Source organism: Ursus americanus, chromosome 2 (genome assembly GCF_024610735.1).
Source record: "Ursus americanus isolate L20-20 chromosome 2, mUrsAme1.1.p, whole genome shotgun sequence".
Classification (NCBI taxonomy): Eukaryota; Metazoa; Chordata; class Mammalia; order Carnivora; family Ursidae; genus Ursus; species Ursus americanus.
In genome coordinates this window covers 67,164,705-67,180,977 of record NC_142128.1, presented here as the reverse complement: position 1 = coordinate 67,180,977, position 16,273 = coordinate 67,164,705, and the positions used below count along the sequence as shown (strand labels likewise).

The following is a 16,273-nucleotide window of genomic DNA, read 5'->3' as shown; positions in this document are numbered from 1 at the left end:
AAGAGGTTGAGAGGCCCTTAGGAGCTGCAGGAAGCCAACCTCCAGCTGAGGCTTCCTTCTTCCCTCCACCCAGCAACGGTTGAATGCCGCCACCCACATCCACTCCCCACCTCCACCCCCCACCTTACCTTCCTTCCCACAAGTGACAGCAAGGGCGGGGAGGAAACCAGAGAGAAGAGAGGATTCCTCCCCTCCATTTCTCCATTCCGCCTTAAGACAAACCAGGAAGCAGCTGCAGCTCGAAATCGGGCCACCTTAACAGTAGAGTCATGGTCTGGCCTCCAGCCAAGCCCCACCTCCGTTCCAGCTCTCGCTCCTCCCCCTTCTCCTCCCTCACTGCTCCGGGAGAGCTGGTGAGCAAGAGTCTGGCCCGAGTTGGCTGGAGCTGTTGCCATGACAAGCATTTTCTTAAGAAAGCTCTGCTGTTGAGACCTTCCAAAGCTGGGGCTTGAGGGGGGGAGCACGAACTTCCTGGGGAACCATCCCTCCGAGGAGAGCAAGGCCAGAGACACCCGTCCAGCTCCGCTGCACCCATCTTCTTGGAACCTGAGAGGTCCTTCCCTTTGGGAGGGCCCGGGGAGGAGACCCAGCCCACTCCCTGGTCGTGGCTGGAAAGGCGAGAGAGCAAAGCCAGCATCTCTAGCGTGGTGGCCACCCTGGGGAGACCGGTGGGTGGTCACCCCCACCCTACCCCGTCCATGGAAACCCGGAGGGAGAGTCCCGCTTGGAGAAGCCTGGATCTTTGCTAGAAAGAGAGGTAGGCTTGCAGGGAATGAATTGACTCGCGATTTGAAACTTTGTTTCTTTCTTCGCTTTCAATGGCTTCTAAAACTCCCTGAATTTCCTCTGCCTAGCACGTTTCTTGCGACTGGGTTTGGAGTGTGTGTATCTGTGTGTGTGCCTGTGTGTCTCTGTGTGTGTGCACGCACAGATTTGTCAAACACTGTATTTCCTAGATGCCGTTCTGAGAAACCGTATAATCAAACAAGTGATTTTTTCCCTCTTTTCCTAGTTTTTGTTATTACTGGGCCATGGGGATAGGGAAATGAAGGGACTGTCTTTTTCACACCCAAACTGAGCTTTTGGAAAAAGCATTTATTCCTCCCCCCATCCGTTCCTGCCCTCCCCCTCCCCCTTGGCTTGGGAATGAGACGCAGAATGGAAAACTGTTGCAAAAATATTTTCCGCGTCTGTTCCCTTTCTCCAAAGCCCCAAAGAGAGATGGAAAAAAAAAAAAAAAAAAAAAGAACCGAGTAAGAAATTTTCAGCAGGAGGGAGGGGCTGCAAGGAGGGACGGGGAGAGGGGCTCACCGGGGGGTGGGCGGAGGTAGGAGAAGTTGAGGGGTGGGGAAGGGGAGTGCACAAATTAAATTTCTTTAGCTTTGTAGAGAAACCTCAGCAGTTTCTCTGTCGCTTGCAAAATATCCTCAGACTTTCCCGTCTATAATTAGCTGTGGAAAAAGCTGGGAGTTCCCTCGCCCGCTGTTGTTGAGTGTGTGCCGAGCGTCAAGAACCAACTGTATGAGTGTCTCTGAGGGCACCGCCCCACGCATCTCTGGTCCCAAAGGGGAGGAAAGAGCAGGGGGTGAAGTTGGAAACTTTGCCGTTCCGAGGCTGGTGCCTGTGGGGCTGGTGAGCGTGGGGCGGCTGGGGGTTGGTCACAGGCATCCTGGGGAGGGTCCCCGAGCGTCCTGGGCCGCTGCAGCCGTCTTGCAGAAGAGCTGGAAATGAGGCTGGGATGGTGCCTCCCGCTCTCCTGCACACGCTCGCTCCCTCGCATACTTGGCTGGCTCTTGGGGTGGAGGAGGCCGGCTGGCACCCTCCCCAAGGCGAGGCCCGCCTCACGCACCCCCCCACATGTCTCCGAAGGACCCACCGCTCCTCTCCAGCTGCGGGGGGGGGCACGCGGGAGTGGCCTGCGCATCCTGGGAGCGAGTGGGCACTCTGCTGGCCAGAGGCACCTCCCCCGGGCATTCCTGCCGGACTTACAACAACTTGCAGACGCGGTGTCGGCGCCGGCTGGCCTGGTAGGGGGGATGTCAGATGGAGAAATCGCGGGCACGCAACTGACGCGGCGGGGGAGGGGAAGTGAATCCCGGGCTCCAGCGCCATCTCCTCCTCTGGGTGGGGTGTCTGGCAGGGAGGCTGCAGGGCCTCCCCTCCTTCCTGGAGCTCCTCCCCAGGGCTGCCCCTTCTTGCCCTTCCTATTCCGAGGCCCCTTCCAGCCCCCTCAGCGTCGGCCCTCTTTCTGTGGAAGGAAGGGAAGAGACCAGGGTCGTCCTAGGCTGGGACAGGCCGTGGAGAGGGGCCTAGAGGGTCAGGACGGGCTGGCTGGGCGAAGGTGGAGGAGGAGGAGGGCAGGAAGAGGTGGTGGCTCCGATGGCTTAGGGGTGGTGGCATGGGGAGCGGGCTGTGGGAGGTGGGTCCTGGGCCTGAAGCGGACCGATCAGCGGGCTCAGATGGCCGGGGCGGGGGGGGGAGGGGGGAAGAGGAGGAGGAAGCACCTGCCTTCTGCCCTAGCTGGTTTGGTTGGAAGGGTGGTAAAGGTTGGAGCTTAGCAACTGAAAAGAAGGGGGCAAAGGACTCTTGGAGGAGAGCTTAAGTGGGGCCCAGGAAGCAACAGGAACCAATTTTCATTTCGAGGCGTTGGATGATTGATCTGACTGCACCCCGAGGCCAGGCAGCTTCTCCCTCCTTGTCTTCTGGTGGAGAATGGAAGGAGGCCTTCCCCAGCGGGCAGGGGACCCAAGACAGGATCCATGCCCTTGTTCTGTAGGAAAGGGGGAGGGGAATCCATTTCTTTGCTCCTGCTGGGGAGCCCCATCCTGCCTGCCACCATCTTGCTGAGGTACAACCCCGAAAACACTCCTCCCCCCGCGCGCCCTGCCACCGTGGGGGCCCAGAATCCCACCATCCCAGCGGTTGGCCTGGCTATTCTCAGTGCTCTAACTAGGGGTAGATTCGGGTGGGTTCGGAGAGGGCTTCTCCCGGAGGAGCAGGTCCCTCTCTAGCGCGCGCCGAGGAGCCGGCTCCCCCATCCCCCCCACCCGACCGAGGCCGGGAGTCGCGGGGCGGGCGCGGCGGGGGCACCTCCTGTCGGTTCCCGCCCGGGCTGCAGCAAACCCGCGGCCCCTGGGCTCAGTGCGGCCGGCGCCCCGCCCCGTCGCGGCCTCTCCGGCAGCTCGGCCCCGCCCCCCCCTCCTCCGGGCTCTGCCTCCCCGCGAGTACTCCGTGCGGGAGGCGCTCGAGCTGCCCTGCCCAGGTTTGCTGCCTCCCGGCCTGCACTCAGCCTCCAGCCGCTCCCCGTCCCGCTGCCACCTCCGTGTCCCTGGCTGGATTCAAGGGCAAGTCTGGATTCGAGGCTGGAGGCACGGTCTTAGCCCCAGGACTCGCAGTACCCAGCACGTTATAAGGTGCTTGGTCAACGTCTGTTGAAAGGAGGAAGTGACATTTTGGGAGAGCCTGAGAATCACCCTCATCCGGGCTGATGCCTCGCTTGCCCTGTGGGCTTCGGTTCCCCTCCGCACAATGGAAAGCCTGCACCCACTGTGATGGTGGGAGGGAGTGGCTGAGTCACATTTGTCCGACTGCTCTGGTCCTTGGTGTCAGCACAAAGTCAAAATGGGAAGGCCCAGTTAGGGGCAGAAGGAGAGCAGCTGGTTTGCCCAAGGTGGGCTGCTGGAAGTAAGGCGGTATGAAGGAGGGGGTGGGGGGCCCTGAGCAATGATACTGGGGAGTCCCACTCTTCCCCAGCGTTGGCTGGAGGGTCTTCAGAGGAAGAGGGGCCCTGGGGCTACTCGGCCCAGCCCAGACTCAGCTGCCACCTGTCAGCTATTCAGCATTCCACAGGCAACTGCCTGTATTTCAAGAATGTGGCTTCTCTCAGTACTCATGGACCCTTTTCTCTTTTTTGTCTATGTTCTTGGTCTTGGCCCCAGCACCCAAAGACATGGATAAGCCCTGCCCTTTTAGGCCCTTCCAGATCCATGATGCTTTAGAGGGAGGAAAGGAAGGGGATCCTTCTGGCTGCCCAGGACCTCAAGAATCCTATTTGGCTTAGGTTGACCCAGGTGTTTGGTTTGACCTTGAAGAGGAATGCCCTACCCTGGGGCCTCACTGCTTTCCCTGGAGGAATTCTTCCACCCCTTTGATGTCTTCCCCCCAGCCTACCCCCAGACTACTCCCTTCCCAGTCCCCATCCCTGCGCCTCAGACGTGCAGTTGATTCCCCTCATGGCGCATTGGTATTTGGTCAAACTGGGATGCCATCCTCTCCCCTTTCCCCCTCCAGTAGAGCAGTTCTAGAAAGAAAGCAGCCCCCGGGGCTGGAGTCTCCAAGGCTTGTGTGGAATGTTCTGTGCTTCCTCTCCCAACATCTCTGTCTCCTCTCTCCTTTCTCCCTTGTATGAGCCAGCCTTGCTCCACTGACTTACTTCCTCTGCACACGTTAAAAGAGAAATGACAGGGACTTTTGAATTCTGCCTCCACCTTAAGCCAGCCCTCTGTGTTCAGCCCACAGGAGTGTGGGCTCAGTAGGGAAACCAGGCAAGATCCAGTTAGGACCAGAGCCAAGGGCTCGAGCCTTCCGAGCCAATTTGTGTTGGGGAGTGGGTGGCGGGTGGGATAGTGGAGAGGCCAAAGGAGAGAAAAGGGAGGTGACAATTTAGGCATCAAGGGCCAAGGATCCCTCCTCCCTACTGCCTTCTCCACTCTAATTTGTCTCAGGCTGAAGTCTTCAGCCCCATCACTTCTCTGTGCTCTGATTTCCCAAGTTAAGTACAGAAAGCTCTGGGACAATTCAGGATGATGAGCTGGAATGGAATCAGTGAGACCCCTTCGCTCTTGACTTCCTGCCAGATCACTAGGGCAGGGGCAGTGTGAGGTTGTGTGTTCACTGGGGGGGAGGTCAGGGACTCTCAGATATGGGCTCGGGGAAACTCTCAGCTCAGAACACCTCTAGCAGAATCCACCTAAGTTGCAAAATCAGTGCTCAAAGTGCAAACCAGTACAACTCCTACAGAGGGCAAGCTAGCAATAGCTAACAGAACAGCATATGCAGTTACCCAGCAGTCCTGCTTCTAGGAATTTATCCAGAAAGTGCACATTCACAGATACAAGAAGACATATGCACAAGGTGATTCTTTAAGGCATATTTGTAGCAGGAAAGGAAATCACTGGAAACTACCCAATGCTCATCTCTAACAGACTGGCTGAATGAACAATGGTGCGTCCACACGATGGAATACTATGCAGCCAAAAAAAGTAGAAGCCCCGTGAACTGATAGGATGTGATTTCTAGGATATGTTACATGGAAAATTCAAGAAGCAAGAGTACATATAGTATGTCACCTTTAGGTTGAGAAAGCAGGAGAAATAAGAATCGTTTTTTGCAAACGCACACGCACACTCACACACACAAAGGATAAACCAGGAATTAATTTAAATGGTTACCCATAGGGTGGGTGGGAACAAGGTAGAGGAGACAGAGATGGGAATGAAACTTTACTGATTATACTTTTTTTAAAAAAAGATTTTATTTATTTATTTGATAGAGAAACAGAGAAAGAGTACAAGTGGGAGAAGCAGGCTCCCCGCTGAGCAGGGAGCCCGATATGGGGCTCGATCCCAGAAAGCTGGGATCATGACCTGAGCCGAAGGCAGATGCTTAACTGACTGAGCCACCCAGGTGTCCCTGATTATACTTTCTTAGACAGTTTTGGGTTTTGCACCAGGTAAATATTTTACATACTCACAAGTTCAATTAGATCCAAAAGAAAGAAAACAGTAAAGCCCAAAGCCGACCACAACAGAAACAATGAACCTAACTTAATATCCGTTTGATTACTCCACAAAGAAAATAATTAATTCAAGTAATTTTTTGAGTTAATGCCTTGACTCTTAGTGGAATGTATATTCTCAGGATAAAAAGAACTACAAAAAAAAATCTTGAACTTTACTTTCTCATTGTGTTATTAGTCATGGTTGTTGGTGTCATTAATTGGGAACGGTTTTTTGTTTATTGTAGGATACATCCGATGAGTAACCTTACTGGTAGCTCTGGGAATCAGGGTTTCACTGTGGAAGAAGAGAGACAGAAATACAGAACCCTGTGATCCTTTATCTCCTAGGTCTGTTCCCTGGAAGAGTCTAGAAGCAGTGCTACCCAGTAGCGATGAACACATCTCGCGCCCAGATGTTTCTTTCTAAGTACCACTTCCCCCTCCCAGGAAGCAGTGCTCCCCGGAGAGACGGCGGGTTCTAAGTGTGGGACTGGGAATCATGGGATGCTAGAAAGCTAGAACGTGCGCCTGGCCAAAGGACACACGAGTGGGCTTCAGGAAACTCCCAGAGCACAATTTCAGGACACACTGAGCATTGAAAAGAATAACAGTAATAGACTGTGAGACACGGAATAAAAGATGCCATGAGTCCATTCTGACAGTTAAAGTGGAACAGGGAGGGAAAACTCTTAGCACAGAGACGCCAGCCAATGAAGGGTGGAGGCAGTGACAGTACGTGACGTGTACCAGGTTGCAGCCCCTCCTGTTACAGCCGGTTCGCGCCAGGCTTACGAATGAACGTTCAAACCATTGGGTGAAAGGCTGATCTCAACGCCTATCACCTCATGGATTACTGACTCCTTGCAAAATGAAAAACCTGTCTGTACAATGGGGAGATTCAGCACTGAGCGCCCTCACCAAGTAACCAAACGTCCACGGGGGTGGGACCACGCAGCCTGAGTTCCTCCTGAGGCGCTGGGACGTGCAACCATGTCACCTGTATGCTTCTCAAAAATGCTCATCTGGAATCTAATCACGAGGGGACGAGAGACAAATCTAGAATGTGAGCCAGTCCGCATGACAACTGACTGAGACTTGAAAAAAGTGAATGTCATTAGCAGAAGCCCTGAAATTGCGTGCTAAGGGAGAAGGGCAGAGAGGCAGAAGCCAGGCGAGATGTAAAGAAGCTGAAGAAACATTATAGCCAAAGGCCATGAATAAACCTTAAATGGATCTTGGGTCAAAAACAAACAAACAAAAAAGACCATTTAAGAGACATTCCAGGACAATGGGACAAAATTTAATACAAATATGAGTTGATATGTCATTATTAATTGTGGAAGATGTCATACTGGTGTTGATAATGGTTATGGAGGAGAATATTGTCGTTCTTAGATAGTATGCAAAAGTATTTAGGGGCCACGGGTTGTAAGTGGTTATCAAATGGTTCAACAAAAATAGTATGTGGGGGGGCACGTACTTTGCATACAAAATGTTAACGATCGGTGAGTCTCGGTGAAGGGTCTGGAGTTGTTCATTGTACTATTTTTTTCAGCGTTTCAGTTTTGGAGTTTTTCTAATACTAAGCTGGGGAGAGAAGTCAATACCAGAAAGGACCCCTAGATTCCTGGACTCCTCTCCCTCAACTCCCAGACTCCTGACCCACAGAAGTATCCTTCCTCAGTCCCCCAGCCGCACACAACACAGGGAGGGGCCTTCTTGACAGCATGGTCTCCCCTGGGGGCTGGGGGGGCGGCATCTTCCTTCTCTCCTCACTGTTGTCAGCTCCAAGCTTTCCAAACTTCCAGGTGGGAGCAGCTGGGGCACAATGGGTGGGCCAGGGGCAACAGGTGGGAGCAGGCATCTCCTCACCATGCTGTGGGCCAGCTGAGGAAGCCTAGGAACTGCAGGCTTCCAGAATCATCCACCTGCCTTTTGGAGAGGGGTCCCAGGGTGTGAGAGGAGGAATCCACCGACAGCCCCAAGGCTGTTTCTAACCAGCCTTTCATATCCCTTCTGAATTCTATAATTGGGTGATTCTGAGAGAACCTGGCTGTGCCTGCCCTAGGACTTCATGCTTGGGGTAAGCAAGACCTTCTGGGCCCATGCCGCCCCCCCCCCCCACCTCCCTTACCCCGCCCTTGGCAGCGACTGTGTACCGGCTGCACTGTCAGTGACCCAGATCATCACCGAGCTGTCCACCCCCGCCTTTCCAGCCTGGTCCCAGCCCTGGAGAGAGATCAGGTTTCCAGGACTGCCGCTCTCCCTCTCTCTCTCTCTCCCCTCCCTGGAAACCCTGGCATGACTCAGGGCTCTTTTCATGCAGGAGAGGGCTATTGATCCTTTAGTCAATTCCCCTTCTGTCTTGCTAGGGAGCCTGTAAGAGCACGAGCCAGGAAGTTGGAAGGGGGCAGACAGGGCAGAGTTTGTTCTTGGGTGCTGCCAGGCCTGCCAGAAGAGCATGGGACTGGGAGTCAGAAAACTGGTGATCTGGCCCCTTTCCCGCTGTGTGACCTTGGCTAAGGCGGTGATGTCTCTGGGCTTTTGTCTCCCCCACTGTAAAATGAAACCAGGCTTGGACAAAGGCATTTCTGATTCAAGCCTCCTTTTCTAAAAGGAGTGAAATTCTCAATGCCCAAACCAAACTCTTTCCATCTTAGAGCCTAGCACCATGTACCACGACAACCTGTAGCCAAGTTCCATCCTTCTATCCAGGATGACCAGAGGTAAGGAGACCTAAAGGAATCTGTCCTCTGGACAGCCACTCTTGAAGTTTGGGTGTAGGACAGGTCCTAAGATTCCCCAACTCACCTGCCTGGATGTTCAGTTAAGAAGTATCTACTCAATACCCTCCAAAGCCATAATTCTGCTGTGTCCTAAGCGGGAAACTAAGAAAGATTGGCTAGAGATACAGAGGTCCAGGCCTTCAGGGGGTTTACTCTCTCCTAGGGAACATGACATCCCCAGAGTTATTAGGCTAAACCGTGAACCGTATGAAATTGCTAAGATGCTAACAGACCTACAGAAGGCAATTTCATATGGTTCAGCCTCTTACTAATATTAGCAGATATTGGACATCAGTGACTGCACTCCGTGCTGCAGGATAGAGAGATGAGGTTTTCACCCGAACCATGTGTTGGGTTTGGAGAAATTTGGCCAGCTGCTGGGCCAGCCTGCCCTCCCTCTCAATCCAGACTTTTGGCCTTGGAGGTAGACACATCGACCAAACCCTTGTCCAGACTCTGGCTGAGATTCCAACATTAGCCTTTCTGGTAACCGGCCAGGTCAGCTGCCCGTGGGGAGAGAGGAGAGTGCTGTCCACCCACTATTCCTCTGCCCTGAATGCCCTGCCTCATATCTTGGGAGCTGAGGGTGGACGGAAGTCAGAAAGGAGGAAATCAGGAATACCCACTTTATTCCCCCCTCCCCCATCTGGTGGCCGACTATAGCAGGATCGATCACACACTCGAAGCCTCATCTGGCACAGGGACAATGACCTGGGGATGCTTGGGTCTGAAGGGTACTAGTGGGAATGTAGAGACCCGGATTTCGCAGGGCTCATCTGGAATTATTCTCGGAGGCGGTAATCGCCAAACAGGATCTCAATGAGGAGAGAGGAGAGATTTGATGGAGGAGAGGTTGGGGGGAGGGGAGGTGGTGGGTTAGGAGGAAGAGCGGGGCTGCCGCATCCAGAAAGGGCAGAGGACACTGAGCGTCATGGAGAGTCAGATGCTGTGGCAGGTGAGGGAGGCTGTCTGCTCCCCCCACTGGAATGGCTCCAGCCTTTGTCCGAGCCGGCACCCGGGTCGCGGGCAGGATGGCATCTGGCCTCAGCAGCAGCCTGCTGCCTGAGAGCTCTGCTGGTGCTTGTGGACCATTAGGATGATTTTTTGATGCTTCCTCCCTGCCGTCTGTACCACAGCCTTCTTTGCGGGACACTCAGATGACATCTGTTAGCATGCTAGGACAGACACAGCTGGCATCCACACTTCCAGGGGCTTCCTGACCTTGGTGCAGAGGAGGTCAGTTACCAGGCTTTGGCTGGGGCGGGTGGGGGAGTTGTTCCTGTTACGGAGCCAGAGCATTTGAGACGGACAGAGTTGGGAAAATGGTGCCATTGCCCTCTTTGGCAAGGGAGAAAACTGAAACCTGGTGACTTACTCGCCCAAGGACACCAGGCGAGTGTGATAATTTGAGGCCAAGCTGGAACTAGACCCCACTCCCCACTCCAAGTCTGTGGCTGGGCCTCTGACCCCATCAGTGCCGCACATGTGACCCAGCTCAATGCCCAGCCTCCTCACTACCTGATCTCTCTACCCGAGTCACAGGGAGGACCACCCCAGCCCCTCCAAGGATGACATGTAGTAGCGTGGTGAGGTCATGGGTTAGAAGCACTTTGGAAAATGCCAGAAACCATAAAAGTGATGTGCCATGATTGTTATTGTTGCTGCTTTTCTTAACAATCAAAGTCTCGAGCGCTGAAGAAAATGCAGAGGAGAAGCACTGTGGCCCCACCCTCATCGTTGTGGAGCTCCTAATGGAGCTGGGTTTCCTCTCTTGGAACTTTCCGCGGCTCCTCCCAGATAGTGGGCCTGGAGCTGGGAGAAGCAAGGTGATTGAGGGGAGAGCAGAAGTCCTGGAGAGGGGTGGGCAGAACCTTCCTCCTGCCTGGGCATCCCTGGCCCTGCACTTTGCACAGGGTGCGGCACCTCTGAAAGGTCAGAGGAAGTGTGCAGGGGAAGCCCTCTGGGGTCTCCACTTCTTCCTCGACCTGCTGGGTTGGCTGCAGAGCTCTGATTTGGGGGCCAAGAGTCAGCAGGTTGAGGCCGCTGTCATGTGGCAGACAGCACAGGGTGATGTGATTGCCAGAGGCAATCTGTCATTCATTTGTTCGTTTATTCATTTGTTCCTTCAACACACATGAAGTGGGCATAAACTGTATGCCAGGCACTACGTTAGGATTTGGGGAGAAGTCATGTCCAGGACGCAGAGTGGCTAAGAATCACCCCCTTTCGGCTCAAGGACAAGTGTCCTGAGCCTGGGGTCCCACAGCAAGCCCTGAATGGCACAGTGTTCCAGAGAACTTGAATTTGTGTCCATGGAGAGCAGGGAAAGATAACCCCTGACCTCAGAAACATAAGGCCTAGATTCCATACGTAATTGAGCTGAGAAGGACCTTGGAGACCATTGCAGGGCAGCCCCGTGTTACCAATGAACCTCTGGCCGGATGGTGAAGGCTGTGCCCTTGTCCTTTGCCAGAGGAAGCCCTCTCCTGGGCCAGGGCGTGATGCGAAAGCTGGGCGTCCATCTAGCCTGGAATATCCAGTCCTTAGGCTGGCACCCCCGTGTTGTCTGACTTTGTAATCCCCTGCTTACAACCTGGAGCCTCTGAGCCTGTTGGGGCAGAGCCATTCCATTGCTGGGATGCCCAGAAAGGATCTGAATGAAACCTTGGAATGAAAACATAAACTTCCCAGAGAAACCCTCCAGTTTCTCCTGTAATTCTCACTTCCCATTTCAGCCCCTGTACCTTACTTCCCGGAGGCAGTGTGGTATCACGGGATAAAAGAGTGGATGTAGATTTGGTTGGTACATATGACACAGATCTTTACTGAACTTCAGTCTTCCCATCTATAACATGTATATATCATCACCTTTCCTGATCTGCCCTGTGGAGTGTTGTGATGGTTGGTACATATGACACAGATCTTTATTGAACTTCAGTCTTCCCATCTATAACATGTATATATCATCACCTTTCCTGATCTGCCCTGTGGAGTGTTGTGATGGACAAACGAAATACGGTAGGAGAAAGCCTCGCATACATGCTTAAATGCTAGGGACATGCAAGTGCTAGGTATTCCAGGGCCTCGTCTCATTCCCCACCGAGCGTTTTTTTTAAAAGATTTTATTTATTCATTTAGAGAGAGAGAGAGAGTGCAGGGGGAGAGGCAGAGGGAGATGGAGAGAGAAAGAATCCCAAGTGGACTCTGCACTGAGAGCAGAACCTGACGCAGGGCTCGATTTCACCACCCTGAGATCATGACCTGAGCCCAAATCAAGAGTGGGACGCTTAACCGCCTGAGCCACCCTGGCGCCCCCACGGCTAGTTTCCATTCCTTCTCTCTGCTGCCCAACCCCTTGACCCCACTACGCAGCATATCCTTCTCTGTTCTCTCACTGCCCGCTCCAGATGCTGCTCTTCCTGGGTCCTCCCTCCTCGCCTAGATCAAGACCCAGCACGACACGTGTTGTGTCTTAAACAATAGTGACAGCAGTAGAAGTGATCATGTGACCTACCATTCATTCATTATGTGCTAAATACTAGGATTATCACATGTAATATTTGCATTAAATATTTGATTAAATATTTATAATATTTAATCAAGTCTTGAGTTTAGAGATTAATAAAGGTATTCATATAGCATAAGGCCGAGGTCCAACCCTAGCCTAGAACATATATAGATTTCCTCTCTCCATTGCCGAGTGAGTGAGTGACTGGTTGACAAGAACATGGAGAGATTCGACAGCATTTATTGAATGTCAGCTGAATGCCAGCTGCTTTCACATTGTGTCACAACAAGCACCTTCTGAGACAGGTACAGGATTCGTCTTCCAGATCATCTGGCTACAAAGCAAAAGAAGAGTGGGGGGGGCTTTATCAGATGTTTACAGAGAAATATCACAGAGCTCAGTAGGGGAAGGCGTAGCCCCTGGTGGGGGCTCCTCTCCGGGGCTGCGTGCACCCCCTTCTCCTCTGCTCCTTGTCCACAGGCAGAGCACCCATTGTGGTTAACCAGGCAGCGGGTTCAGCCTCCGAATCCATATGACCTTCCTGTTTCGCTCTCCAAGTAGATGAACTGAGTCTCTCAGGCCAAAGAGATGCCAGGAGATGCCGATTCCAGCTTAGGGCCCGTGTCCACCCCTGTGCCAATTATCTGTGGCCTGCTAGAGGGAAGTGGGGACGAATCAGACATGGCCACCCAGGCCTCTCCCTTCAGCAGGCGCTACAGGAAGGAGCAGATGTTTCTAGAGGGGAGATTCCTTGACCTTCTATGGCGGATTCAAACTCAGATACGCTCTTCACCATATCAAACTGTGTCCAGGACATTGTAGAGATGATGCCCTGGTTTCAGCCTCTAAACAGAGGGCATGTGAGTAGTTCTCCCAGAATCTGTGGGTTCAGCTAGGAGGCCTAGAAAAATAAGATCAGCATTCGTGAACCCTGCTAGATGCCAGGCTTTGCATATACATTATTTTTTTAAGGTTTTATTTTGGGGGCACCTGGGTGGCTCGGTTGGTTAAGTGTCCAACTCTTGATTTCAGCTCGGTCTTGATCTCAGGGTCGTGAGTTCAAGCTCCTCATTGGGCTCCATGCTGGGTGTGGCGCCTATTTAAAAAAAAAAAAAAGATTTTATTTTTAAGTAATCTCTACACTCAACGTGGGGCTTGATCTCACGACCCCAGGATTAAGAGCCAAATGCTCTACTGACTGAGCCAGCCAAGCGCCACCCCCCTTTTTTTTGCATAGACACTATTTTTAATCCTTACGGCACTACTACAACGTGCCGTTGTCCCAATTTTACAGGTAAGAAAGCTAACACCCAGTGAGTTAAGTATCTCTCCCAGAGGTCTTCTGGCTGGTTAAGGTTGGGCTGATTCTTTGACCCAGGCCTGTCTGACACCGAGACTCATGTCTTTTCCATCATGCACCACCGCCTCCCACAAAAAAGGACGGTTTTACTGTGATTCTGCTGGAATATACACCCCATGAGGGCAAGGTTCTTCGTCTCTTTGTTCACTGGTGTATCCTAGGCCTCGGCGGTAGTGCCCGGCACATAGTAAGGACTCAGTAAAAAATGGAGTGGATTTTGCTTTGGTATCCTCTGTACTCCTGGGCTTCCCATGGTCAGAGGACTAAAGGGTAAAATTCTAACCCCTGGAGAAGGACCCCCTGGGTGTGCCTCTGATCCCCACTCCACTCCCACAGTCCGCGTTGATGGGGGACGTTAGGAGCAGTCCCTCAATGCGGAGGGTTGGTCCTGGAACCATCTCTGTTTCCTGGTGGGCACATCTGACCTAAGACACTTCATCCTGTGAGGGGAGGAAGGGAAAAGAGGTTTCCCTGACACTGGGAAATCTATTTCCTGGACCTAGGAAATGAATGCCAAGTTCCTCGATGGCTAGAGAAAAGAATGCTAATTTCCATTAGGTGTTCAGCCCCAGGGGTCAGAGTTTAACAAGTCCTGGATCTCTACCCATGCCTTTCTCTATAGCAGTGCTCTGTGTTCTTGGCCACCCCGTCAGCATTCCCAGTCCCAGCAGCATGGTACTATATGAGAGTGAGGCTTGGGGAGCATCCAGTGGGACTGGGTTCAAGTCTGCTTGGGCAACCGTGTGCCCGTGGACACATCATTTGACCTTCTGGACTCAATTCTCTCATGTTCCAAGCTGCTGGCACAGAGTAGGTGTTCACCAAATTTAAATTTTTCCTCTTCCAACCCTTCATTTCTCTTTCTTCTCCATGGATCTTGCCATGAGCCTGCCTACCTGCTCCCTGCTAACCTTTGGGCTCAGTGCATTTATAGAAGGATGATAGCCCCTTATCCCCTAGTAACCAAAAGGCCCAGAGGCCCCAACCTCCTGCAACTGTCCACCAAGGGGCCCCTGGGGACCAAACACGGGTTCCACCATCTCCCATGACAGGTTACCCTCCAGGGATGCACTTGATATTTGCGCAAACGCAGTCCTGGAAAAGAAGACTGAATGGCAGCAGCCGAGCTTACCTTGTTGGCTCCTGCCCTGCCTTCCTCCCCTGGAAGTAGATGCCGTAAGAGCCAATGCTGGGAAATCTCTTGTCCATGGAGGGAACTAGGCTGTATCACGCTGTGGCCCAAGGATGCCATCACTCTTCGGTCACCCAGGTCAGCTGCCAGCAGCTGTCGGAATTGAGCCCGCCACTTGATAAACAGGCAGGAGAGTCCCAATCTGGGAGCCCATCCTCTCTCCCCAACACACACCCACACAGAAACTCTAGCTGGAATGAGGTGGCAGCTGGGCCAAGGTAATACAGAAAGCAGAACTTGCCTTTGCTGAGCAGGAAGGGGCTTGGCCCTGAGCGGCTGGGTTGGGTCCCATGCTTGCTCCTGCTTCCTATGGATCGCTTAAGTGTTCCAGGTCCTCCGGGAGTGGGGGACGCTCTCCAGGCCCCTCCCGGTTTCTCAAGGATGGCATCCAGTAATGGGAGATGCTTTCAGAGGAAATGAGGGTGTGAATTTTAGCTAAGAGTTCATGGGAGCAGGCCCAGGGCAGCGTGGCTGCCGGGCTGCGTCAGCAGGCCTAGCCCACGCACAGCCTGTGAGCCGCTCGGAAGGAGGGCTGGTGCCTTAGTCGCCTCTGAACACCCGGTGTTGAGCACAGCCCAGGGCGCATTGGCTGATCATCGCTCAATGTTAGATGGATAACTGGATAAACAAATAGAAATTTTTCATTAAACGGGAGTCGAGATCATAGCAAAGTTGAACTTCTTCCTTCCCAGGGTCACCGCCCCTGATCAACACTTCCTCATCTGGTGCCTAAATAATGGCAAAGGCCTCCTCCTGACAGCCAGGGGCGTCTAGAGACAGAGTTTCTAGATTAGAAGTTGGGAGACCTGGGATTTGAACCATTCAAGTTGCTTTATCACGTCTGGGAAATCACTGAGCCTTTCTTTCCAGGCTTCAGTGTGTTCGTGTGTGACAGGAGCAGTTTGACCTCAGTGTACTTCAAGGACATTTCAACTCTCAAATTCTCTGCCTCCTCCTACCAAACCCCGCAGATGAATGAGACTCGGTTACCAACATTTAAAAGTCCGAAGACTTCAAATAGAAATCCAGATTTCTGGCTCTGTGTCAGAAGTCAGAAGTGCTGACCCCATCGGCCTCCCTCTTTTCATGGCAACAGTTAGCAGGAGCTGAGTAGCTGCGTCCCCATTCAGACAAGGGTCTGCCTGGTTTCTTGTCCCCCGTCACCCAATGTTCAGTCTGCTTCGCTTAGTTTTCTACCTGCCTGGTCCCTTAGGCGTTTGAGTTTGCAGCCTAGAATGGGAAAAATAAAACTTCTAAGTGTGGAGGCAAGGGCACCTAGGATGGGGTGACAGCCCTGGGAGGCAGCTCGCGCTTCGCTGGGCTCAGGTGGCAGAGACTGGGGGTAACTTCCTGGGAAGTGGGGTGATGGGCACGTGAACAGGAAACAGTAGCCAGTGCCCCAGGAGACTTTGCTTAGGGACCTGGCACCCCAGAATTGTTGAGCCAAGCTGCGTCTCCCCCTCCTTGACCTCTGTCCCCCTCCCGGACCCATGTCAGGAGTGTAACTCTGTATAACTGTGCATATATAACTCTATGGCCGCTACCTCAAGGTGGGAAGAGGACTGGGGCTCCATTTTAGAATTTTGACAGTGGTGATAATTGCCTTTTTGCTCCTTTCTGCTGTCCAACCTCCCTTAGTATCTTTGGC

At 52.9% G+C, this 16,273-nt stretch overlaps 1 protein-coding gene across 6 annotated transcripts in view; it reads left to right on the top strand.

Annotated features, from left to right (window-relative positions):
* Positions 1 to 337: 337 nt before the first annotated feature.
* ATP2B4 (ATPase plasma membrane Ca2+ transporting 4) overlaps positions 338 to 16,273 on the top strand; it is a 95,121-nt gene continuing 79,185 nt past the window's right edge. For 5 of the 6 annotated variants that reach the window (XM_045787602.2, XM_045787600.2, XM_045787605.2 and 2 more), the window contains exon 1: positions 338 to 757. The gene's annotated coding sequence lies outside the window, so the exon portion shown is untranslated. Of the gene's footprint in view, positions 758 to 1,900; positions 2,028 to 16,273 lie in introns of those variants that run through there. The other variant, XM_045787601.2, reaches the window with a different exon arrangement.